This window comes from Hemiscyllium ocellatum, chromosome 1 (assembly GCF_020745735.1).
Source record: "Hemiscyllium ocellatum isolate sHemOce1 chromosome 1, sHemOce1.pat.X.cur, whole genome shotgun sequence".
NCBI classification, from domain to species: Eukaryota; Metazoa; Chordata; class Chondrichthyes; order Orectolobiformes; family Hemiscylliidae; genus Hemiscyllium; species Hemiscyllium ocellatum.
This window is the reverse complement of record NC_083401.1, coordinates 131,860,230-131,886,984: the sequence shown is the minus strand read 5'-3', so window position 1 is coordinate 131,886,984 and position 26,755 is coordinate 131,860,230. Positions and strand designations below refer to the sequence as shown.

The 26,755-nt window shown below is 42.8% G+C and overlaps 1 protein-coding gene across 2 annotated transcripts in view; it reads left to right on the top strand.

The window, feature by feature from the left end:
* The window catches only part of arhgap24 (Rho GTPase activating protein 24), a 452,465-nt gene that overhangs the window by 21,744 nt on the left and 403,966 nt on the right, over nucleotides 1-26,755 (top strand). Inside the window, exon 1 of one of the 2 annotated variants that reach the window (XM_060826031.1) lies at nucleotides 18,296-18,314. The exons of the other annotated variant lie outside the window; for it this stretch is intronic. The gene's annotated coding sequence lies outside the window, so the exon portion shown is untranslated. Of the gene's footprint in view, nucleotides 1-18,295; nucleotides 18,315-26,755 lie in introns of those variants that run through there. 2 annotated transcript variants of the gene reach the window in all.

Genomic DNA, 26,755 nt, shown 5'->3' with positions numbered 1-26,755 from the left:
CAACTTAACCTTAACCTGTTAGTTCACCTAACCTGCACATCTTTGGATTGTGAGAAGAAACTAGAGCACGCAGAGGAAACCCACGCAGACACAGGGGAATGTCCATACTCCATGCAGACAGTCACCCAAGGCTGGAATTGAACTCAGGTCCCTGGTGCTGTGAGGCAGCAGTGCTAACCACTGAGCCACCATGCTGCCCAGTAAGGTTATAAATTGTGGTTAAATACAGATCTACAGCTGCAGATGCCTCACATCAGCTGAAGGATGTCCAGGTTTGAATTGTTAGATCTGTACTCTGATCTGTCTAGCTCTGAGGCTGTGTCCTTCCAATGGGACAGAACATATTCAGTGATGGTGGTATCTGGGACATTGTGAGGTACAACTCTGTCTGACAATGTCAGTCTGTTGTGTGAGGTGTCGGTGAGACCAGTCTTTCTCAAGGGCAGTTAGGGATAGGCAACAAATGCTGGTCACCCAGAGACACACACAATCCCACAAGGAAATATTTAAAAATAAAGCTCTTCCAATTGGGCACAAGATTCCAGATGTTAGTATGTTGGTTCTTAGCTAGGCCCCTCTGCTGCCTGTAGCCCTGAAACTGTTGAGCTGTTAGACTTCTGAACAACTGACAGCCTTCCAAGGTGGAACTTCACCTGGAGAGAGGACCAGGGGTCACACAGTGTTAAATTTCTGTGGTACATTACTGAGGGTCAAGGGCAAATCTCTCCCTGACTTTTTCATTGGAAAACTGAGGACTGTGATGCCTGGCAAAATCCAGTCTTATTAGTCTATGGGTGGAACCCTGGTTTTTGCCACCTACATTAGGAGGTGGTGCATGGAAAAGTCGGAATGCCTCACCAGACTGGATAGGGGCTTGATAGTCTGAATTTGTCCGGCCATCATGTATTGTTCAGTTCATTACAGATGTATGCTGGGTAAAACGGTGAGACACATGATTGGTCAGGTGGGACATAACTGGCTCCCCCACGCACTCACCGGGTTAAAGTTTCCAGGGCCTCCCAAGGACAATGCCAGGTGTGTCCCTGACAGTGCATGATCCTCCCAAGCTTCAGAACACCAGAGGATGCCCACCAGGTAATCTCAAACTAACTGGGCATCGCAATGTGCAGGCCACCTCCACCTTAATCTTATGTCAGGGCTGCACCAAGGCAGAGTAACAAAGTGTAGAGAGTTTTGAAAGTGTGCCATAAATGTACATTCAATGTCAATATGTGAAGTATTTCATCGGGCATTGACCAAACTTTAATGTTGTGTTCCTGTGTTTGGTTGGGCTGTAATTTGGTGCCAGTATAACATTTATTAAAAGGTACTACACACCCTGAATGGTCACACCTGCTTCGTGTTCACTTGACTTCACTGTGTGACTCATTGTGTGACATTATTTGGATGCCTTCTCAGATGGATTTCCTCTGTGCAAGCTCAGCCTTGGGCAACAGTTGTGAATTTGAGGTCTCAGCAAGCATCTGATCAGGCCCTGCTTTCTGACTAAATGCTGCAGTATCTCCAGATGTTGATGCAGAGACATTATAAATATAACCATTCAACTGACGACTGCTATTCAGGCAAGCCACAGCCAGTAGAACTGCTGGGTTCATTTCCTGCAACATGCAGCACTGTGGTGTCTATGTGCAAACTTCTCAATGATTAAGCAGCAAGGATCTTTCTCAAAATTGCCCCTTGGGCCCACAGCATTTGCTGACCTTGATGAGGGCTGTCCCTCACTATGGTCAAAGCTGCGATTGCCCACACTATGCAGTGGTCAGAGCCATCGTGGGGGTCAGAGATTAGTTCTGAACTTCATTCTGCAGACAAATGCTTGGCAATGGGAACCTTGAGCCATACAGTGGATACCAAGGCCCTCGCTCAGTTTCAATGTGACCGCCTTCATCCCTGAACCATCAGCCTTGGAGACTTTCCTTCAGATCACACAGGATCCATCCAACCTATTAGCAGTCAGGACACTCACCAGGGACAGCAGAGGAGCCAGGGCAGCTCTCTGCGCACAGCACCCCCTGTTGGTGGGAGCTGTCTGTGAGCACATATTTAAATACAGCACCCAATCTTGGTGGGATTATGGCATTTTGAGAGCCAGGAAAGTTGGGGGGAGAAAGGGGTTGGGGACTGATGTTCTTGAGGATTTTACACAGAGAGCAATGCACACAAGAGCAGCATTTTCAACTCATTGCCATTGAGGGTTTCACTTATTCTGACTTTGACTACATCCTGCCAGAAGTGACCATCCTCCCCTTGTGTCTTTTCAGTCACGGTGAGGGACTGTGTTGTGAGATTGAACCTGGGTCCCTGGCGCTGTGAGGCAACAGTGCTAACCTCTGAGCCACCGTGCCGCCCATGTTTGGACATTTTATGGAAATGATCGTAGGTGCCCTCCTGTCTCCAATGTCCCATCTAATCAAACATGTGCATGTGATTGATGCTCCACTATTTCCTCCCACCATCTCCCCCGTCCATCACCAACAGGCTTTCCTCTGTTACCCTCCACAATCCAAGTGTCACTCACCCCCTCCATCACTTTTAAGCCTGCTGTCCTTACCTTGGATCCAATGAAAATACCCACCTACATGCCTGGCCTCCCCCAGCAGCCCATGTGCACTGACATTCCCCACCCCCAACCCTGATTCCTGAATCTTGTGTTATCCTGAGGCTAATAGCTCCTCCTCCACCCTCTCCGATCCTTCTCATGCCACCATTAATCTCAGTTCTGTGACTCTGGAAGTCCCATCCTTCCTTCATTGTTAGGAAACCTTACAGTATGCACAGTCTGATACCGGGGTATCCTCCATTAACATCACTGATACATATTGACAGATTCAAGCTCACTGAGCCTTGAGCTTTGCCTCCTACTCCATAATTCCAGCCCCTCCCTCAGCCTAAATCACTTTTAAATGATGTCCTTAGTGCCTTGGTGTGTATCACCCTCTCCGTGACCATTACCAACTATAAGATTCCCTGCAGTGTGGATACAGGCACTTTGGCCCAACAAGTCCACACCGATCCTCTGAAGAGCAAACCACCCAGACCTATTCACCTCTGACTAATGCACCTAACACTACGGGCAATTTAGCATGGCCAATTCACCTAACCTGCACATCTTTGGACTGTGGGAGGAAACCGGAACACCCGGAGGTAACCCACGCAGACACGGGGAGAATGTGCAAACTCCACACAGACAGTTGCCCAAGGCAGCGATTGAACCTGGGTCCCTGGCGCTGTGAGGCAACAGTGCTAACCTCTGAGCCACCGTGCCGCCCATGTTTGGACATTTTATGGAAATGATCGTAGGTGCCCTCCTGTCTCCAATGTCCCATCTAATCAAACACCTTTTTTTTTAACTATCTCTATTATAAACACAAGCATTTAAGGGATGGGTTGAAAAGACACCTTTCTGCTAAGCAGCCCTCTGTTTTTGTTTTTTGTTTTGTTTGTGACCTTACTTTGCTCAGTTCTCCTTATTGCCTGCAGATGCCAGGTCATTTCCTGGGGAATGGTGAACTCTACACTTCCCTCATGCCTTTTTCTGCTCACTCTGCACTGCACCACAGATAAACTAAGCCCCTGGGCCAGACTCCTTGCTGGGAAATGTACCATGTCCCTTCCCCAGCGAGTCTGACAATGGTCTGATGTGCCGTGCTCCACAAAAAGGTAAAAGTATCAAACAACCAGGTAGATGATGACTTCAAATAAAAACAGACGGTTGCAGAAACTCAGCAGGTCTGGTAGCATCTGTGCAGAGAAAGCAGAGCAGGCATTTTGAGTCCGGTGATGCTTCTTCAAATCCCTCATCCTGCTGAATGAGATCACTAAAGTCAAAGAAAATTTCCAGATTGAAAAGCACAGATGTTCTAAAACCCCACCAAGACCTTGCCCCCTCTAACTCTGTAGGGTCTCCAGTCCCTCAAATCCCCAGTCCAGGCCTCCTGCACATCTCTGATTTATCATTCCACCATGAGCAGCCATTTCAAATCCAAAGAAATGGAATTCCCTTCTTAACTTTCTACCCTTGTCCGTCTCTCTTAACTTCTTTAAGATATTCCTCAAAATCTCCCTCATTGGTCGATGTTTTGATAATCTGCTATTGTCAATGCATATGTGGCTCAGTGTTAGATCTCACTTGATAAGACTCCAGTGAATATGTTACTAAGTTAAAGGTAATTGCATGTTGTTTTTATTGTTGTTGGGGTTAAAATATGTCCTGCCATTCATTTAAATGAAGCAACAATGAGTAATCGATACTTTTTCACTCCACCACTGCCACAGACATTGTAAGCGCTTCAGATTGGTTATCTCTGCTGCATTTGCACGACATGACAGAGATCAGACAAAATAAGGAGAGAGAATTGGCAGCCAGCCTATTGTTAACAATCTAATTGACAGACTGTGCTACAAACTCCCCAGCAGTTAACAACTTAATAAATAGCAAACATTAGAACTTTAAATAACTTTTAGTCAAACATAATACTAAAAAGATGCAATATCCCAACACATCTGATGTTACTTGCTGTTTGTAAAAAAAAATCTATTAATTTCCAAGGTCTCAAGTGATTTTATTCTGGTGGGGGGTGCAACAAGCAGCCAGCAATCAAGGAGCTGATCATCCCTGGGCCACATGAGCCATTCTGCTCCCCTTTCACTTTGAAGGCTTTCCAAAAGTGCCCAGGAGCTGGCTGAGGAAAGATAGTCAAACCTCGGGAGGTCAGTGGCCGCCTGAATGCAGCCTCGAAATTCTCATTGGAACATATGATTCCTCTTTTTTTACCCTTCTGCTTTTCCAGTCACCTTGATTCAAACCATCTGCAGCTCCAGAGAAAGTGACCGGATTGTATCTGCGAGACATCGGTTGGAAAATGCAAAATGCTGTCCTCAACAGAGGAATAAGGGTATTGCTGAGTTGCATGTGAATTATTTTTGAGGTCTAATTTGGGTTTTCTAACATTCCGAAGTAAATTGATCCATTCATAGACTCCCAGTTTGTGCTCCTCATTGATTAAATCCTTCCGGTCCCACAGCAGGAGGAATGAAGGAGAAACTGGGAGCAAAACCGAGCATTAGTTTGTTGAGTGGTAGCACAGTGCTTTCCCATCTTTGGTCGATCAAGTCAGAGGCTTTTGAACAAATGAAACAGCTCTTGCCTAGCAGCACCAGGTCATCACTCAGGCTGCCTGAGTGACAAATGTGGGTGATGGGGTAATAATATTAGAGTGGACTCTTGCTGAGCTGGCGAGATCACCCAATAGGTGATCCTGAATAGTGAAGGTGCATCTCCTTTGGAAGCCCACACCGTCCATTGATGCACCACCTCCATTGGTCGTTCTGTCCCAACCCAACCCTCTCACCTGGCTTCTTGAAGCTGGCCCCACATCCTCCCCAACTTACTCCGTTACTGGTTCTCCATTCCTGGATTTAGCTGTCTGCTGGGCTTCTCTGCTTTGACACTGCTTTAGTCCGAGAAATGGTCACTGCTCCAGTGGCATTGCTGAGGATACAGAGCTGCTAGCCAGTCCAAAAGGCCTGCAGCTCTCTGGAGTGGGACTTTCTCCTGAAAGGGGAAACACACACACACATCTACACACACCAACTAACACAGACATGCACATCTACCCATGCCCACTGACACAGATATACACCCACTGACATAAACACATACATACACGCACAGACACACACAAGCGCACAGAGACATAGACACAAGCACATACACACTGACACAAACACTCAGAGACACAAAAACACACACGTTAACACACACAGGCACACACATGTACACACACACACGTATACACACATACACACACTAGCAAACACTTATACACAGTAACACATAAACACATGCATGGACACAACACAGACACCAACAAACACGCAAGCACACAGATACACAGACTCTGACACACACCCAGACACAAACATACACACAAATACATTCACACCAACACAGGCACACTCATAGACACAAAAACATGCATAGTAACACACAAACACACAGACATGCACACACACACAGACACCAACACACACAAACACACTCAAACATACAGACACACACACACAAACACCCCCACACACAGACACAAACACCCACCCACACAAATGCGCACACATGCTAAAGTCCAGCCCCCCACTGTATTTGAAATTCCACTGTTACTTAAAGAATATTCCAACAGCATTATGCTGAAGTTTTCCAATGTTAAGTTAATGAATTGTGCCTGTGTTTAATACTCATTCATGATTTTGGAGCTAGTGGGTTGGACCTTTATTTACCACAGCTCCAGTGACAAAGCAGTAGCACACATCCTTCGGGTCCCTTGCGAGTGAAATCCTTCACAGAAAACGTCGGCTTCCCAGAAGTAAGTTTCCGGTGAACAGTTCTTTTCAATCTAGAACTGATGGAAGCACATTAATCAGCACAGTGGCTTACCAAAGAGCATCCACTCCATAGCATCTGCATAGTTTACTCATGACTCTGCTACCTGTGGGTTATACAATTGAGCGAGTCACTCTGTTCATTATCTGCAGTAGTGAATGACAGTGCCATTCTGGGGTAAATCCAGAGACTGCATTTCCTTGGGTTGGATTACATTGGCAGGTTCCTGCTTCTGTGTTTCTGTCCATTCTGCCAGGTAAGATTTGAGATTTACTTTGTTGATGCCTCAGATAATGCTTTCCAGCGAAGCCAGTTAATGCTGTGCTTTACGGTTCTAAAAAAAGAACATGATTTAGTTACAGAATTGTGGGCTATACAAGAATAATCATGAATGGAATGCACTGGCTGAAAGGGGAGTGGAAACAGTTTCAATCGTAACATTTAAAAGAGAACAGGATATTAATTTGAAAGGAAAAAATGACCGAAGAGAAAGAGCTGAGAGAAGGACTATTTGGATCGTGTTTTTTTTCACTGGGCCAAAGGGACACTTACTGCACTGTAGAGATTTTCTGGCCCTAACTAGGGAGGAGTCGGGGGATCTGTGATTTAACGTTAATCTCACTCGAAAAATAATAGGTTCAAATTCCACTACAGCAGCTGGCAGAAGTTGAATTCAGTTAAAAACAAAAACATCTGCAATGTAAAGCTAGGCTCAGTTGTAGTTACCATGGAAGTATCACCAATGTTATAAAAGCCTACTCGGTTTACCAGTGTGATTTTGGAAAGGAAGGACATTCGCTTTCCTTTCCCAGTCTGGCCTGTTCAGCCACAGCAAGGTGATTGGTGCTTATCGACGCTCTGAAATGGCCTGGAAAGCCATTCGGTTCAAGGGCAGTCGGGGTTCAGCAAAACATGTTGGCTTTGCCAGCAATGGCCACATCCCCTAAGAGAATAAACAGATGATCGAATGTTGGGTCGACATGGAAGCACACAATTGCCTTGAAAAGGAGGATAATCGGCCAAAGTTAAATAATGTAAGGTAGAGATTTCCTCGGAGTTTGTTGTGATTTTTTTAAGGAAACTTTGATTTCATGTCATCTTGAGTGCAGGAAAAGCACAGAGAATCATTTTGGTGTGAATGCAGAACTTTATTCTTCAACTAAGAACATACGGTTCCTGGGACTTGATGAAACCTATTGCTGACATGGGAAGCATGTTCTGTTTGAGAGAAATGGGCCAAAAATGATACAGAACAGCTTTTCCGCTCCAATCCCAACATCACTGTGACTGCCATGGCAGTCCTCTAAATTTTCTATTAAGAAAAGAAACAAGCATTTCTCTTTCATACACGTTCACTCAATATTACTTAGGAGGCCAATTGAAGAGGAGTTGACCGGAAAGTTTGTGTTTAAGTTTGAGGCCAGGAGAGGCAGGAATATTCCACAAACCTGCACCACTCCAGGTCTTATGAGCTCACTGTCCACAGATGTACTGGGCAGAATCTTGGGCATTGCTGAGAAAGTTGAGAACATTTGGTGAGGAAAGCGTTCAGTGAGTTTGGCCAAGAGTACAAGATTACATTTTCTAACCAAGTGCTCAACAGTGAGATGAGATTCTCACTAATGAAAGTTGAGGGGCTTACTTGCATGCATTAGCATCGTCTTTAGTACATTACCTCACCTCATTGGCTTGTTTTTTTCCCTTCTCTCACCTGCTGGATAGAAATACCTGACAGGAAAGTCGGAGAGGTTACCTGGTTACTCCAGCTCACCACTTGCTCTCCTGGACCTCCATCTTGGAATCTCAGGGGACACTCCGTGGCCAGTGACCATCCAAAAGCCGTGTCTACCAGGCCTTCAAGACACCATCTGCAAAACAGGATGCCAATTTCCCTCTGTCCAACATGTCTGGCGCAATTGGTAGAAATGTATAGGAGAGCAGTGGACTGCTCGTTCTTAGCCGGGTGCACAACTGGGACCTGAAGATGCATTCATTTCAGGAATCCCAGGTGGCCTGGCAGCAGCCAATGCCTGTCCCTGTAGTTAGAGAGAGAATACAATGAGTTGAGAGAGATAGGGCCTGTTAAATAGGTAATGAGCCAAGCTTGAGAAGAGAGCGTGTGAAACCTCACTCGACCTGGTGGATAGAAACCCCTCCATGAAACTCAGCAGAATTGGTTCAATTTCTGGTAAAATTGAACAAATATGTTTTCTTCTTACTATTCAACTACAGAATGTGTGTGTCACGGGCTGGGCCAGCATTTATTGCCCATCCCTAATTGCCCTGAGGGCAGTTAACAGTCAACCACATTGCTGTAGGTCTAGAGTGCCATGCAGTCCAGTTCGGGTAAGGATTGCAGATTTCCTTTCCTAAAGGACATAAGTGAACCAGATGGGTTTTTCCAATAATCAACAATAGATTCACGATCATCATTAGACTCTTATTTCCAGTTTATTATTGAATTCAAATTCCACTGGGGAATTCCAAAAGTCTCCGAGAACATTGCCTGTTTCTCTGGGTAACAGTCCAGCAATAACACCACTATGCCATCGCCTCCATGAAACTCACCAGGTGGCACGGTGGTTCATTGGTTAGCATTGCTGCCTCACAGCTCTAGGGTCCCAGGTTCAATTCCTGCCTCGGGTTACTGTCTGTGTGGTGTTTGCATATTCTCCCCCTGTCTGCGTGGGTTTCCTCCCACAGTCCAAAGATGTGCAGGTTAGGCCGATTGCCTGTGCTAAATAGTGTGCAGGCTCGGTGCGGTTGGCCATGGGGAATACAGGGGTAGAGGGTAGGTCGAGGTAGGATAATGTTAGGAGGGTCAGTGTGGACTTGATGGGCTGAATGGTAACACTGTAAGAATTCTCAACAGAACTAGCCAATTTCTGATCAAATAGAACCAACATCTTCCTGTTGGGAAGTTGGCTGCCTGCACCAACCACTTTGCTTTCACTTCCAGCTCACTAGCTAGATGCTAAGTTCATAAGATATAGGAGCAGAAATATAGAGCTATTTGGCCCATTGAGTCTGCTCCACTATTCAATCATGACTGTGCTCCTCACCTCCATTCTCCTGCCTTCTCCCCATAACCTTTCAACCCATTTCCAATTAAAAATCTGTCTGACTCATTATCCCAGCATCCACCACACTTTGTGGTGACCCTGGTCCCTCAAGCCTGGTCCTCCCATTGGGATTTCAGGCAGTGCTGCATTGCGGTCCAATGACCAACCCTTTTAAGTTTGTCCAGGGTGGAAAAGAAAATCAACCTGATTTAATTTGGCCCAGATCAGGTTACATGGACATACCATCAGTACAGGGCTCTAAAATAACTGTTTTTTTCCAGATTATTGGGCCTTTCTGGCACATGAATTAGGTTCTGGTGACCTAAAGGATTCTGATTACCATTTTAGGGTGGAACTGGTCAGTCAGTGCAATCTCTGACAGCTTTTAATGATGCTAAGAGGCAAACATACCTGGGAAACGTACTTCTAAATTACTTTTGTGGCGGAGGCAGAAGTAGCTGCTTCTGCAGGCTCAGCTCATGTCATTTGAGTCAATGGTATCTAGCTCCTCCATGATATGACGCCTTCAGGCATACCTTGCTGCCATCTTGCATAGTACTGGCATGAATCCAGCAACCCTACTACTAGCTGCTTAACTGAGGCCTCCGACTGGAAATGGCCCTGATCTTGTTTTGATGGGTTGGTCACCGAAATATCGAAATTTGCCCGTTTACACATAAAAGGGACTGCGACACATAGGGATGATTTGAATTCCACGGGGGCAGGAAGGCAATTAAAGTGAGTCAGGTCGGAGTCCTATCCACTGATGTGCCTAACTGCTGCAAAGGTCTTGAATTTTGACCTGCTCTGCCAAGCAGATAACAAAGACACTGTCTGGGGAATCATAGTATTCTTCATGTATGCGGTCTACTGATATCACATCAGCCTGACCGCCATTTTAACTGATCACCTGAGCGGAGAATCCGTCAGAAGTTGGCTGCTGCTGTGGGACATATTAACATTCGCCAGAGTGAGACGAAAGAGAGTTTTGCCTCCCCACCCCGTCTCTGGACTCTCCTCCCATCTTCTCAATTGTGAGATGCTTTTGGACACCTCTCTAGCCTCCTGCTGGCCAAGGTTCTGTCCCAGGGAATTGCTAGCAGTGCTAAAGGGAAGAATGGTTTTCAATCTTTCAGCTGGTAGTCACATGCTAAAACATGAATGTCGCCTGTAGAAATAAGCACCAGATTTCTGCTGCAACTGATTCCAGCCCAAAATATGATGAAAATTGCATTTAATTTAAAAGTGTTTTCTTTTTCCTCCACTTAAACCTATTTGCTGGTTGATTATTGCCAAATCTGTCATAATTCATCACAATTAGGAGCTTATTCCTGTAAAATTATCTCGAAAGGTATTTAAGAGTGTTAACTTAGTAAAATTTGATTCTATTCAGCTGAAGTTGGAATCTACCTCACACACACATGAAAAATTGTCAATTCAGCCTGATTAATAATCCAATTGTAAATGATTGAAAGTGACTTGTTAAAACTGTTAAGATTGGAGTGGAGTAGTGAGTTCTTTAGTACAGGTAAAAGAAAAATCATCTAAACCATTTCAAAATGTATTTGGCACATATATGCATGTGCCCAAAAATATCAACAAAATTTTCCAAAGCTTCCTCAATGGCCTGGAAATGAATACATTTAACTAAAATTCCCAACAGTGATTCCCTCATTCAGGAGATGAACCCAATTTTAAGGACCACGTCAATGCTTAAGAGATTTTTTTTTTCTAAATCAACACAAAGGATCACAAAACTCACGTTGGGCTGAAAAAAAATTTGCTCTTTAACATTCTTCTGCACGGTTATGCTGATGTTGGATGGAGCACACAGCGTAATCAAAAGAGAATTCCAAGCTCAGACTTTGTTCCTATGTCATGGTGCTGATCCCATTGTGCCTGTCTCTAAGTGGAACTTATTTACCTGAATTACATTCCTTGAACATGGCATCTCAAATAAATGTCATGAAAGAATGAGATTGTCGCATAAAAATTTTAGGTAACATGAGGTAAACAAAATTCAATCTTAGACCGAGAATTGCTAGTGAAGAACAAAAGAGGGAAATGTCGACAGAAAAATTGTGCACTGGTCCAGAATTAATGCAGCATTGTGTGTTATACATGGTCTGTGGCTGAAATCCCAAGCTGAGCTCAAAATGAGGTTAGGTTTATTCGAGATATAAAAGGCAATTTGAAAGTAACAATACTTGAACTTTTTCAAACCTAGCTTCATTTCCTATGCACCTTAAGGAGCCAAGGAGGAACAATTACAGAAAATAGGATCGCCTTGAATCATATCCCCGGTAGAACACAGTGAATGAGCAGTCTCTACTGTATATGTGGCCACATCAGATGATACCACAAAGATTTGTGAGAGGCTATTTATCTACAGAATGTTTTCCAACAAGATATTTCTGACCCATTTCAATGCATTCTTGCTACCTTTTTGTTAAGGTTGTATACAGAGACAAGGTCACATAAATGGCAGAGTAGATGCTAGGCTTAAAATTGTTTCATAAACTCTGAACCAAGAGAAAAGAGCAAATATAGGCAGTTTAAATAAAGAAAAATAGGTTACTACATGCTCTGCATGCCCATTAGCTCCTGTCAATGGCCATGAACTGAAAAGTAGATCGACTAATTAGCAGGCACTTCAGTGGAAAAGAGAATGGGCTGTAAAATATTCCTTGTGTTGTGCACACTATATCGGTGCCCACAGAGGGGCCCAATCCACCTCCCTCATCCCCAGTGTCCCACCCCAGAATGCAACTGCATCGAGAATTTCTGTTTTTGCACAGATGTTACTGTTTGCTTCACCCATAGTGTTGCTTTGGTGCTACATTTAAAAATAGGGGGGGATGAAAGGAAGGAGAAATGAAGAAATTGCAGAGCATGCAAAGCTGCCAGATGAAGAAAGAGGAGATTAATGAATTAGAGTGAAAAGGAAGCCAAAGTGACTTCAAGGAGCATGTGTATGTCAACATTACTGAGGAGCTATCTATTAAATGCTGTCAAGTTGCCGAGGAAGTTATCACTGATATATGTCATGGCAGTACTGCCGATAGATATCAAGATCATTGCCTCCCTCAACTTGTATACTTAGACTTCTTCCAGCCTCAAATAATTGGCATTGGCAGCATCTTGAGATTGTAGACTTTTGTTTCAGAGGTAAGAATGCCTCCATGCACCAGGGGAAACAGTTGTATCACCTTCCCTATTGACAATATAAAACAGAACAAAACACACCAATGTTGCACCCATCTTGAAGAGTGCTACGATGCAAGCTGTCATTAATGACCTGCATACTACTATGGATGCTCCTGATCACCAGTCAGGTATCTAATCAATTCCCTGTACACACTGTGATCACCAGCACCACATCATCTAGCTCTGTGCCTGCAATCCCAGCAGCAACCATGAGTCTCTCAGATCAAATCTCTATGCTGTCTTTGTTCCAACCAAGCCACCAAGTTAAAGTTGGCCTTTGGATGACAGGGAGCAACCACCTTTGAAATGCTAATATTTCTAGTCAGGAACTATTGCAGCCATAGATGCTGTACCCCTTGTGTCATGCTGCACAAGGAACATCATTGTACAAAGAATTAGCTTGTTCAAGCATTGCTACCTGGACCTGAGTTTGCAAGCACAAGCTAGTTAAGTACATGTATAACTCTGCCTGTTGTAAACAACTGAAAGGATGTGCTTTCCAATCCAATTCACTAGTTAGTGTGACATGCAGTCTAAATCTCTGGCATCTCACCAGCATTGAAATTCATACACCATGTGATTGATTTTTGTGGTGGGCAGGAAGTGTTCTGGCTAGATGACAATATCCTGTTAGTCACTTGCATTGTGACTGCATATTAACAGCACAAAGTGGCTAGCCTCATCTGTTGCTCATATTTTTGGGACAACATCTTTACTCTTCCAATGTAATGGGAGGAAGACTGAGTTTCTTTCAGCACCAAAAGTGACATTCTGAAGTCCATTCGTGGGTTGGAACAATTCACAGGAAGCAGTGCTCTGATTGGGCAACTAGTATGTCACAGATTAGCTTTTTTGCACTCTAACATAGTTCATATTGTAGAACAGGAAGTGCTGGAGGTCTTAGAAAACATAAAGGTGGCTAAATCTCTGGGACCTGATCAAGTATATCCTAGGATGTTGTGGGAAGCTAAGGAAGAAATTGCAGGTCCTTAGCAGAAATATTTGTATCATCTATAACCATGGGTCATGTGCCAGAGAACTGGAGGCCAGCTGATGTTGTGCCTTTATTTAGTAAAAGCTGTAAGGAGAAGCCTGGGAATTATAGACCGGAGAGCCTGACATCAGTGGTAGGTATGTTGTTGAAGGTAATTCTCTAAGATAGGATGCACATGCATTTGGAGAGGCAATGAATGATTTGGGATAGTCAGCATGGCATTGTGCGAGGGAAATAGTGTCTCTCAAACCTGATTGAGTTTTTTGAGGAAATAACCAAAAAGATTGATGAGGGCGGAGCAGTAGACGTTGTCAACGTGGACCTTAGTAAAGCTTTTGGCAAGGTTCTGCATGGTAAACTAATTAGTAAAGTTAGATCACGTGGGATTCAGGGTGATCTTGCCAATTAGATACCGAATTGGTTTGACAGTAGGAGACAGTGTGAGGTGGAGGGTTGTTTTTCGGACTGGAGGCCTTTGACTAGATGTTCCACTGGCATTGGTACAGGGTCCACTTTTCTCTGTCAGTTAAATAAATGATTTGGATGAGAATATAGGAATCATGATTCATAAGTTTGCGGATGACACCGAAATTGGTAGTATAGTGGACAGTGAAGAAGGTTGCCTAAGATTACAAAGAGATCTTAACCAATTGGGTCAATGGGCTGAGGAGTGCAGATGGAGTTCAATTTGGATAAATGTGAGGTATTGCACTCTGGTACAACAAACAAGAGCAGGACTTACACAATTAATGGTGCGGCCATGGGTATTATGTAGAACAGAGAGACCCAGGCCTTCAGGGACATAATTATTTGAAAGTTGCATTGCAGGTAGGCAGGGTCGTTAAGAAGGCATTTAGGGTGCTTGCCTTCATTGCTCACACCTTTGAGTACAGCAGCTGGGACATCATGTTGAGAGTGTACAGAATGTTGGTGAGGCCTGTTCTGGAGTACTGTGTGCAGTTCTGGTCACCCTACTATAGGAGGGATATTATTAAACTGGAGAGTGTTCAGAAAATATTTACCAAGATGTTGCTGGGAATGGAAGGTTTGCATTCTAAAACATAAGCTGGATAGGCTGGGACTTTTTCCCTGGAGTGTAAGTGACCATTATAGAGGCTTATAAAATCATGAGAGGCATGGGTAAGAATAATAATAAAGATCTTTTCCCTGAGATGGGTGAGTTCAAAACTAGGGGCGAACGGGTTAAGATGAGAGCGGAAAGTTTTAAAAAGGTCATGAGGGGCAATTTTTGCTGAACAGAGTAGTTTGTGTGTGGAGTGGACTGCCAGAGGAAGTGTTGGATGTAGCTACAGTTGCAACATTTAAAAAGACAGTTGGATAAGCTCAAGAATAGGAAAAGTTTGGAAGGATCTGGGCCATATAACAGGCAGATAGGACTGGTTTAGCTTGGGAACATGGTCACTGTGGATGGTTGGACCGAATGTCTGTTTCCATGCTGTATGACTCTATGACAATTGAGCTTGTAGAGTGCAGGACTGATTTATGACTGATTTACAAGGCTGCTGATTAGTTCAATCCTAATGTATATAATAGCTATGCTTGCAAAACTCAGAACATAGATGTCTAACATTCAATGTGATTCCATGATTGGAGAGCACTTACTGGACAATCCGGAGTTGACCAATCATCATACTAATAGCCAATTTCAGTTCTCAACTGCGTTCACAATGACGCTCACTTAGACTTACTACAAACTAGATATATTCCTACATAAGGCATTATTTCCTGGAGGCAAAAAGAATTAGGCCAGGCCTGTGCCTCTTTGATTAAACAAAAGCCTGCGGAACCGTTGTTCTCTGGTGCATTCCCATGGACAATGTTTTGACCAAACAAGGTCAATTTACTTCTTTAAAAATTTTAAAATAGAGCTTTAGAGAACTGTTCCCTCATTCATTTTTGAAAACAATGCTTTGACTAGTCACAGTCTGCTATTAACCAATCAGCAGCCTGTTTCTTCGACAATATAAATTGTTGTTCCCTTGGAGATTTGGCATTCTGGCATCTGTCTTGATGAGTTAAAAATGAAAAGTTTCAGCAACATGTCTCTTTTTTCAGCAATACTCAAATTCAGCGTTACTAACCAATGACAAAGACAAACACCAACACATTATCAGGTCAAAGAGCAAAATTATCAAGGAAACCACGTTAGGGTTGACAAATAAAAATGGCGAACCAAGCTTTGCAGTGCAGTCATTCTGGGGACCCCAGGGTTATCTCAGTTAGTTAAACAGCAGTGTGTAGTTGCCGAGTTTGTCTTGAGAGCAGTTGCAGTTTGTTGGCTTGCTCTGTAACTTATACGTCTGATTTAATCTCAGGACAGTCCAGTGATGATTCTGGTTCTAAATCCACAGCAGGACAATAATTTGAAACTTCTCACACACTGAGCTGCATTTTATGTCTTACTACTGGGTATGAGTTTGCCAGTGGACCATGAAAGGTTCATTGAGTTTCCAGCCTTCCACTTCACCACGCACTCCTAATCTGACCCAAGGGCGCACCAGTGGGGGTCACTAAAACTGGCTGCTCACTTGCCAGATTTGTCAATAATCAAAGGTCAATTAGGCTGGTTCCTACGAAGCTTATTAGACTGAATAATATGTTGTCCACACCATGATAGGGTTGGCATGGACAGTGGTTAGGGGATTGGACAAGTCACCTTGTGGGCGGCACGGTGGCACAGTGGTTAGCACTGCTGCCTCACAGCGCCAGCGACCTGGGTTCAATTCCAGCCTCAGGCGACTGACTGTTTGGAGTTTGACTGTGTGGAGTCTGCGTGGGTTTCCTCCGGGTGCTCCGGTTTCCTCCCACAGTCCAAAGATGTGCAGGTCAGGTGAATTGGCCATGGGAAATTGCCCATAGTGTTAGGTAAGGGGTAAATGTAGGGGAATGGGTCTGGGTGGGTTGCGCTTTGGAAGTTCGGTGTGGACTTGTTGGGCCGAAGGGCCTGTTTCCACACTGTAAGTAATCTAATCTAAAGGCCTACATGATTAAATGCGGGAAACAAGGGGACGTCCAATGCATGTTGGGGCACGTTGGGGCTTATCATCCCCAAAATACCAACTTTCTCTTTCTGCACCACCAACCCAACAGAACTGAGCCCCATCCCAACCCTTCCCTCCCCAGAATCCCTCACTTAAAATCTCAGAATACAGCTAATTGGGGAAAACCATGATCTTCCTCAGGTCTTCCTTTAGTACCGACAGTGCTCACCACTGGTAAGGATGGGCTGCTGATGGTGATTAACCAGCAGACCCTGAGGTTGGGCCTTCCTCCTGAATGAAGAGGGGCAAGTTGCAATATTAGTTTATGCAACCGACCTGCAGTGTGGCGATTACTGCAGGACAAGGCTAGTAGAGAGGGAGTCAGTGACACAACCCATCCCAATCCAGCCCATAGTGTCAGCCAGAACTGAAGTGTTTCTCTTTAGAGGCTTCTCCATTTAATTTGCTCTCTAGCTCCACCCACAAGCTTAAGCAATTGAGCACGGTTCCATCCATGAGGAAAATAAATAATATAATCATGGCTACATCGATTGAATCAATGACCACTACGGGTACACTTCAGAGGGTTTTTGAGCAGCTTGGGCCTAGTGGAGCAGCTTGCTGCCTGCTGTATGATGGGATGTAGCTGGAGAAGTCTGGTCACTTGTCTGAGTGGCACCAGCAATGGCCGAGGCTGACAGAGAAGCAGGAAATGTTCACTCATTCTGAGAGAGGTCAATGTTTTCCTCTGGAGCCAGGACCCACTTTCCTAGGGTAATATTGTGGTAATGTAAGGAATCTGCTGGAGAACAGTTTCCTGGAATGATGAGACATACTGGATATTTACTGATGTGTTGTCATGATTGCAGGACGGTAGTGGAGAAGAGCAGTGAATGCTGTCGTTAATAAAGCTGTATTGAGGAAGTATTGTATCAGGCAGTTTACCTTCACAGCTCGAGCTGTAGCATTGGATTTCTCTGAGCACTGATAACCATGTACTCCTGCCATTACTCTAGCTACTGACATCCTCTGCATCTCCTGCCACTGCCTTATTTTAGAAAGCTTCCAGCCACCTAAGGAAATGAATCCCTGCTCTATGCTGCCAGCACCGTAGCTTCCAGTATAGTCACAAAACCTTGGTGTCTCCCCGTCACTTCTTTAGCCATTTCCTCCTGAACATTGAGCACAGGTTGTGCAGCTGGAATGCGATTCCCTTTTGAGAATTGCCCACTACTTTTCAGTCGCATCCTTGGACTCCTGATACTGTTCCTGCCTCTGATAGGCGTGCAGGCAATGTAAAGTGTGGGTAAGACTGTCTGTTTTCATATATTATTGTAACAAGCAGGTGTCACTGAATTTGCATGCACCCTGCGTTGATGCTAACTGCTTTAGAAGGATATTTCACAAAATGTGTTGCTGTGATTGCAGAAAAATCCTGCTTAATGGGGGAGGGCAATTTTGAGAATGTTATTGTGAATGTCATAATTAATGAGTCTGTGAGTGCTGCCGGTACAATGAGGAAGTATTTTAGCTGTCTTTTGAAGCAGTGTTCACCTGTCTCCAGTGCAATCTGGTTTCTAGGTTTAGAGATCCATTGTTGTCTTGTTACATCTCGGTGAAGCACCTTGGGACACTTGCCTGCTTTCAAGGTGCCATAGAAATGCAAGTTATTGTCAATCTTCTAATGATATTAATTAAGTCAGAGTGAATTGTATTTCACTTTTCAGCTTGGGTGAGAAAATGTACTTTATTACTGTAAGAACTAAAAGAACAATTTACCCTGTTGTTTCATAGTCAATGCTAGAAACAATTTAAATGCTTCTTGGATATCAATATATGTTGTTGTTATTTATTAAGATGTATGTTTACATCAGTTGTCAAAGTAATGTGTTCCATGTATCAAGACCAATAGCCAGAACAACCTCTGCAAATTAACATTTAGATTAGGATAGAAAATTAAACTCTATTCTGGAATGTGATGCTTTTCATTGTTTGTAGAAAGGAAGAGAGCCTGTTTGTTTAGTCCATCTACTTACCTTCAGTTTTTCAACACAGGATTATTTTAGATTATTAAAACACAGTACAATACCTGATAACACAGTTGGTCATTCTCATCCAAGTTGGTGATCTGTCTAGTTTTGAAGTGCAGCCTGTCAATAAGATCTATCTTGTTCAATTACTGGACAGACTATGGGGAGTGATTTTTTTTATTTCCCCAGATACAATAGGTACTAAAATGTCTATGAAGTTGCCAAGGTGGAGTTTTAAGCTGAAACACTGGTTTAACCTAAGATTAATGCAGATCTCCTGCTTAGTAAAGGAACAGCTGTTTGGGGGATTGTAAAGGGCTAATTGCCACTTAAGTTGCCTATTACCAATCTGAGGCTGAAGACATTGCAGTGACTATCACTTGAACTAATGCCATCTTCTAGCAGTGACTGATTGGGAGTAAGATATTGCTCAGGATTTTAAGTGCTACTTAAAAGTATATCACCTTTTACTGTTCAATTGCTGCTGGATGTTTGAGAAAGACTTTTGAACCACAATAGGAGACACACAAGGGCACTACGCAAGACTTTCTCAAATATTCGATCAGCATTTATTGTAGAAATCATCTGAGGGCCTTGCTTGTTGGAAGGAAATGCACGTGCCATTTCATATCTACAGGAACCTCTCGAATATCATCATCAGTGCCTTGCCAAAGACCAGCGTCTAGCCTAATCCAGTGTGGTCTGCAGGGAGATGCCTATGGTTCACATTCAGTGACTTAGTACCCTCTGCATTCTGGAACACACAGTTATCCTATGATGTCATAGAGAATAACAACAAATCAGTTTTGGATGAAATCTGCCAAACCATTCATAAATGCGTGGAGGCAAGCGGATTCCTTAGACTCCCTCGTATTTGTTTTCAAAGACACACATACAGAATACAATTCCATTTCAGTGAGGCCTGTTACTATATCCAACCTGTCGATTCTAATCTGTTATTTATAGGATTACAAAATTTACTGAGGAATTATCCTTTAGAAATGTGTTTTAAGAGAGAAAACAATACTAAGATATAAACCATTAAAGAACAATTTCTTAAAATGTAAACATTTGAATACGCAGTTACAATGAGGTTAAATCATTGCTCATGTCAATATTTTTCATCTTGTACTCATGAAGGCATTATGTAAGAATACTAATTGTACTAGTGTTCTTGTGAGATGTCCTGAGGAGTGCAAGATGAAAAGCTTTGACAAAATATGCGTTTAATCAGTAGTACTCAAGTTCTGCGTTATCAAAAGGTTAAAATAGATCACTGTAAGATTGGAACAATAGTAAGTCAGGAACCAATAAAGGCCCGAACCCCAGTACCTTCTGCACTGTGGTATGATCTTAAGTGGTTAATTAATAGGTTACCTACAACTTCTTCAACCTATTTGAACAGGATGTGATTTTCTAAAGGCGGAACTTCAGTCGGATGATCCAAGATTCTAATTCTCGCGTAGGTGGATGTTAGAGATGCTGTTTAGAAGTCTGTAAGGGCACCTCAAAGTGGAGATGCTGTATGCAGATTGTGAACATTGAGGGGCCTCTGTCCATAGGATGGCTTTCTGCTCATGCTTGCAACCTACATTGTCTGTGAATACCAGACCAAAGGGAGCACTGCTCCACTTTCCATTACTCATTTTTAGCTTTAGATATTCTCAGAATCAACCTGTTTGGAAATTTTATAACCACTGGAGCAGTTGGGACATGATCCTGGGCCTCCTAGCCCAGAGGTGTGAACATTGCCACTGTGCCTCAAGAGCCCGCCCTCCACAACAGAGTGGACTGGACTGATGTAGGAGAGACATCAATGGCTGGACTTGGCCTGACCCTGGGAGCCACCTCCATTTAGCTGCTGGACTCCAACCACATGGTCAGCTGGGGAGGGTATGAAACGTGGTAGGCTTGTCCACATTTGGGAAGATCTCAAAAGCACCATAAACCCCTGTCCCCAGTCGGCCCTAATTGTCTTCCCACTGCCACATTGATTCCGCTTCAGCAGAATTACAGTGGGATAGGAAATACATTTAAAATACAATTTAAAACTCTTGTGCTTTTAACTAACTGTGTAGCTGTCTCTGCCTTTGTCGGCATGATTTAATATTTGAGTCCAGCATATTGTAATTTGTTTTACTTTGTAAAAGTGAGGGAGCAATTCGGCTGTTTTGCTTTCATAATCAGGAATCCAGACTTCCAATCTTGGAAAGCCAGTGGGCATGAGGGAGTTAAAATCTAAACGTTGTTCATAGTGCCTTCTGAATGTTCCACCTGCCTGTAGAATTCAAAGACACTAGAATCGAATTAAAACACTACACTGAGACGACAGTGTCTTTTTCTACTCAATTTACCCTAAAGCTCGACTACGGACATGTCCGAATATTATAAATAATACATATGGTTTTTTCAGTAGAATGCCTGATCTTTTATTCATCAGTCCAGTAGAGAAGGCTGACAGTATACCTTTTATAATGCTCTTTGGTTCCTTGCTTAGAATGTTAGAGCAAGCATCGAGCTTTAGTGTTTGAGAAACAAAGATGCTGTTAAGTCCACGGTTGAGGATCACCAGACAAGGTAAGATGTGTGCTGTGTCGGTGCAGCTGTTGCTTGCTTGTTAAGTGATGTTATATCAGATGAACTCCTTGCCTGCTGCAATAGATAAAAGGGAAGTTGAAGGGTATAGTGGAGATTGTATGGTAGATTCTGCAGTGTTATTGATTGCTGATTTTTTTAACGGTGAATTTACATCAAGAATGTTGCTTGCTCCACGCAATTCAAAGATAGAAATCTTTGGAATTCTGGCTTGCTTTGCAAATAATTGCCGAGCAAGATAAAATTACAAGATGTCTTTGAACTGCCAGAAGCAGCATAGGTAGCATAGTTCTATGTCTGATAGGTGTGCATTGCAGATCACACTCATATTTATCTGTTAATTCATAGTGAGAGCAACTTGTGCACTATATAATGATTCACTTGAAAATGGACTACTATAATTTGCACCGATTATCCTTAGCAATGAAAACTTGGAAGTCTGATTTTGGATTAAATCTGATGATTAAATTGAGTTTTGATTTTGTTTTTGATTCTAAAACAGAAGTTCACAGCCTCATGAACCCAATGGTCTTTGAATTTTTGGGCTTTTGAGATTGATTCCAAATTTTAAAAGTGCACCATTAAATTTCAGTCACACTTCGTTCTCAGTTTTTTGTTGATAACTGGAAAGATTTTCATGTATCACTTTTGACTCGAAAGTATGTCCTTGTGCCTTATATAAAGGCTTAATAGTTCCTGAAAGGCTACTGAAATGTCAGCTAAGTCTATTTATCAGAGATACAATTAATGTATAACTTATACGTATTTACAATTTAAACTTGTGTGACATTCTTTGGTGGTGCAGTTTTTGACATAAGAAGCAGCTTCAGAAAATTCTAGAAGATCAGGTTTGTAGGTTGATGGAAGATAAGAAATGTACATTTTTAACGCTGAAAATTACCACACTCTTAAGGCTAATGTTGCCTTACTGGAATGCCGTAATCAGTCTGGCTGAAATATCTCTTCAGCTTTCAGTTAAGGATCATTTGCTTAAACTTGCTGTGTTGTTGATGAGTGACTAGTATAATGCCTGGCCAATAAACACTTCAGTCAGCTCTTCAGCAGGGTACAACTGTTTGGTAGTTTCATGTTATCAGCTCCTGAAAGACACAGCTGAGGTCCATCTTCCTTCATACACAGTCTGTAAGTCACAGATTTTACATGTTTAGCTGGAAATATACTTTTTTCTTTCTCATGGCTCAACCTATTAGCGTTTTGTGACATTCTTGTGTAATGGCGAGTAAGATAAGATGACAATAAGTCGTCTAAAGCTTACTACTCTTGTCCATATCTGTTGTTCTTCATTAATCTTCTTCCCTTCTGCTTTTTTTGGCTGATAAGAAAGTATTTATTTAAACATAATTTCAATTTTAAAATCAGTATACGCAGACGGCCAATGCACATTGTGAAATTAAAACCCTGCTTTGGAAACACTCGCACAACATTACAAGTGATCAAGATGTGATTAAGATTAGGTTATGATCCCCTGAGATGAAGTCTTCTTGTGTAAGGAAACAGTGAACAGGTTATGGTTAATCATCATTAATAGATAATCTCTGGTTTGCAGAAACTGCTGCATTTACCTGTGCGAGCCCGTGAATACAAAGCTCTTGTTGCTACTTTTCATTGACATCATAACACAGGTAGGCCGTTAAAAGTAAGGGAATTTCCTCAGTTTGCAGACGTACCTGGATTTAAAAGGCATGACCACATGCAATTTATATTCTGGAAAGGCAGGGCAGGAGCAAGCTGACATTGGAAGCAGATTTGAGGCTCTGAAAGACGTAGGTGACTGCTGAGGCAGAGTACCCAGAACCTCTTTAATGGTTGTCTGTAACTGTCCTGGTTTTAACGTGTGTTAGGCCCTTTAGCCCTCACTCCTCACATCCTCTCACGCACTCCCATGCCTCTGTGCCATTTCCATGCCACCTCACACTACTATGCCACTTCACTTCATATGTCCATGCCACCTCCTCGTCACTTCATTCTCCCAACTTCCCTTCAGGTCATCTGATTCCTCCCCATGCCACCTTCATATCTTCATGGGCAGTCTTCAGGCGATTTATGGGGATGGAAAAAACATTCTAATGCTCTAAAAATATTCTCACTCATACATTCACAACAGAAAAGAAAACCTGTTATGTGTGACTTTCTTCTTAAATCCCCTCAAGTCATTAATCTGTTATAGAAGCACATAAACGTGTGTTTGACAGCTATGTTAAAGACAATTTATTCTTAAGTATCTGCACAAAACTGCCAATCAAAATATGAACTCAGGATCCTCGCTGAGATCAGTGTGTTTTGACTTTTTGAACATCCAGCAAGTATTTATAATTGGTTCAGCTATAATAACAGTCCTTGTGAAATGTCAAGAAAGAAATCCTTTGAATTGGCAGAACAGATGGTAGTGTTTGTTTACTGAGATACACAAAGTGCCCTGTCAATCAATGCAGTGTAGTCCTTTCCCTTTAACTCTGACAGCTGCAGGGTTTCTGTATTAGACTTAAACAGACTTATCCATCTCCAAGCATGTTTACATTTCCTCTCTAAATTTGTGACTTATATGCTGGAGTGTTTAGAACATCAAAAATAGGATCTGTTTAAACTCAGCACACTATTGAAATGGCTTTGATGAATTTGGGTTTCCTTCCGATGATTCACTCTGCTCATTTCTGTTGGAATAGGGGTGGGACTTCAGCATGTGGGCGCTGGCCGCCATTTTCAGTTGTTTTTGAATATACCCTGGCTCTGTGTAAATCTGGCCTATATTCTTAGCATGGGTCTCTCATTTGATTTCTACCCAATCGGTTGCCTGTGACTGCACAGATCTCCATCTCTGTGATAGATTTGCTCTGCTGATTGTGGATCTCTCACCAAAATATGCATATGTCTGCATGGAGGCCTGTTTTTAATTCAGTCTGAGTTGCTCTGTTTTTTACAGCTGTTACTCAGCTCCTTCCTTGCCTTTTATCATTGGAAGGCATCCAGGCTACAAATTTCATTAACACCTGAAGTCTGGTGAGAATTTTAAATTTGTCCTCTAGCTTCCTAGATGATAAAATGGGCCATATCTCAGCTGTTGGGCTCTTATCGATTTTGCCCCTCTTTGAGGCCACTGGCAAGTTCGTGGTATGTGAGATTAGGTTTGGGGTGACAGAAATAATCAGGACAGTCAAGATGGCATTCTTGCAATCACCCATTGTTGTGGGTCCAAGAGGAAGTCCCCAGATATTTACATCTGCACAATAAAAGTAGCAATTTCAAAGTTTTAGGGCTTTTGTTGTGTGGCATCTAGTTGTTCGCTGGTTAGGATACTCTCAATCTGCAAATAGTCATTGGATTGACCTTCTACAAACTCCAAATTTAGTGGTCCTCATCTGAAATGGGTGTCAGAATCTCTTTTCAGTACTGAAATGAAGACTTAACTCACACTAGGTGACCACACAAGGACACAGCCTAATAAAGAAAAGTCTGGAACTCTTAAGCAGTGGCTTTCTATGCAGAAAGTTAGGCCTCAGCCTGACTAAATTGGTTTGTTATTAGGTTCCTTTCAGGTGTACACAACAGTCACATCCATAGTCTTTCATGATGCCTGTCTTTCTACCTTCAAAAGGCCTCAACCAACAATGGCTGCATAGTGACACTGAAATTAATGATTACGATCCATTTTGGTAAAAGAATGAGCATCACATTTTGACTTTGAGGCTTTCAAATTTCTACTAAATGTCTAAATGGCCAAAAATAGCAGCTAAACATTTTAGCACAGAAATAGGAACATGAGCACCATCTGTGACTGAATAAATTTTATTTAGACACATATTTGAAAATGATGTCCTTTGAATCTCTGACCACCCCCCCACCCCCCCCCACTGCCCCGCCACCGCCGTCTCAAACACGCCCAAAGCAATTGTGAAACACTTGCTAACATTGTTGTTGTGAGCACTTGATTTAAAGGATGAAATCAGCATACAAGGAAACTTAGGCCGCACAGCAATTATATAAAAATAGTGCAGGGAGTTTGATTTTAACATGACCACTTAAATTTCCATGTGACATAAAAGACTGAAATAATAGTGTCTCAGTTTTCTCAATGATAACTGAAGGACTTGGCAGATAATACATTCATCAAACTGCGAGATTTATTGTTGTTAAGTTCTCTTTAGTGGCACCTGACCTGTGTATAAGAAAGCCTGCAAAAAGCAAAGATCGTTGTTATTTTTCTGAATGTCCTTGATTATGTTTATTTTATGCAACTGTGAGTGATAACAATGGATACGAGAGAAAAGAAAACATATACCAAAATTAGCAGGACCAGACCAAACTGGCATTTGCCCAACAAATATTAACCGGATTTCCCAGGACACATCTCATCCAGTCACTTACTGCTCTCAGTCCACTCCCAAGTATTAGCACGGTGTTGCAAGAAGTTGAGTGTGTTGCTTTAAGAGGCACATATGACCAATACACCCATTACTAGCATAGTCCACGCATGGGCAAAAGAGCTGATTTCCAAAGGGGCGATGAAAAAGATTAACTATTGCAGCATGTCAGCATTTCAGAGAGTTTGACATGAGGAAACATTCTCTGAAAATTGAAGAAAATGGGAATCTGGACAAATTGTCCATTGGCTAGCACAAAGGGAGTTGTTTTTGGATTACAGGGGCCAGTCATTTCAGCCCTAGGACATTACTGTATATTTGTAATCAACTTGTTTAGATGTGATGACACACCGCTGGAGCAGGTAGAACTCGCACCTGGGCCTTTTGGCTCAGAGGGAGGAACCCTGCCATTGTATCACAAAAACCCACCCTCCTAACCTCCCCCAGCCTTTCCCTGGAGAGCGAGGGAGTAAATGAGTGAGCTAAACCAACACCCATACTACAATTTCCCTTCTCCCTAAAATCAATCTGCAAAGAGAGGAGGAAACTCAAGCTCAACCACTACTTGCTCTGACTCCACTTTCCTCGAAATTTCATTGAGGCCAGTTTGGATGTGCACCGCCAGAGGTGAGTGTATAGTCAGTGTGAGTTAAATCCAATTCCCTAGCTAAGCCTTGGTCCCCATCCCCTTCCCTGGTGGTCAGGACCTGGGTGTAATCTGCCTCTCTCTAACTCTGCTTTAGCTCTGCTGTTTGGAACATTTTGGCCAATTTAATAACTAGCATAATTTTGAATCATTAATTTATTGTTTTGGACTTGTTTTTCTTTGAATTGAATTGAATTTATTGTCACGTGTACCGAGGCACAGTGAAAAGCTTTGTCTTGCGAGCAATACGGAGTTAAGTAGCATAGATAAGTAAATAGCAGCAAAAATAAAAACACAGGTACAGGTGAATGTCAAGAGTTTGTGAGTCCATTCAGTATTTAAACAACAGTAGGGTAGAAACTGTTTTGAAACCAGCTGGTGCTTGTGTTCAGGCTTCTGTACCTTCTCCCCGATGGTAGAGGTTGTAGAAAAGCATTGCC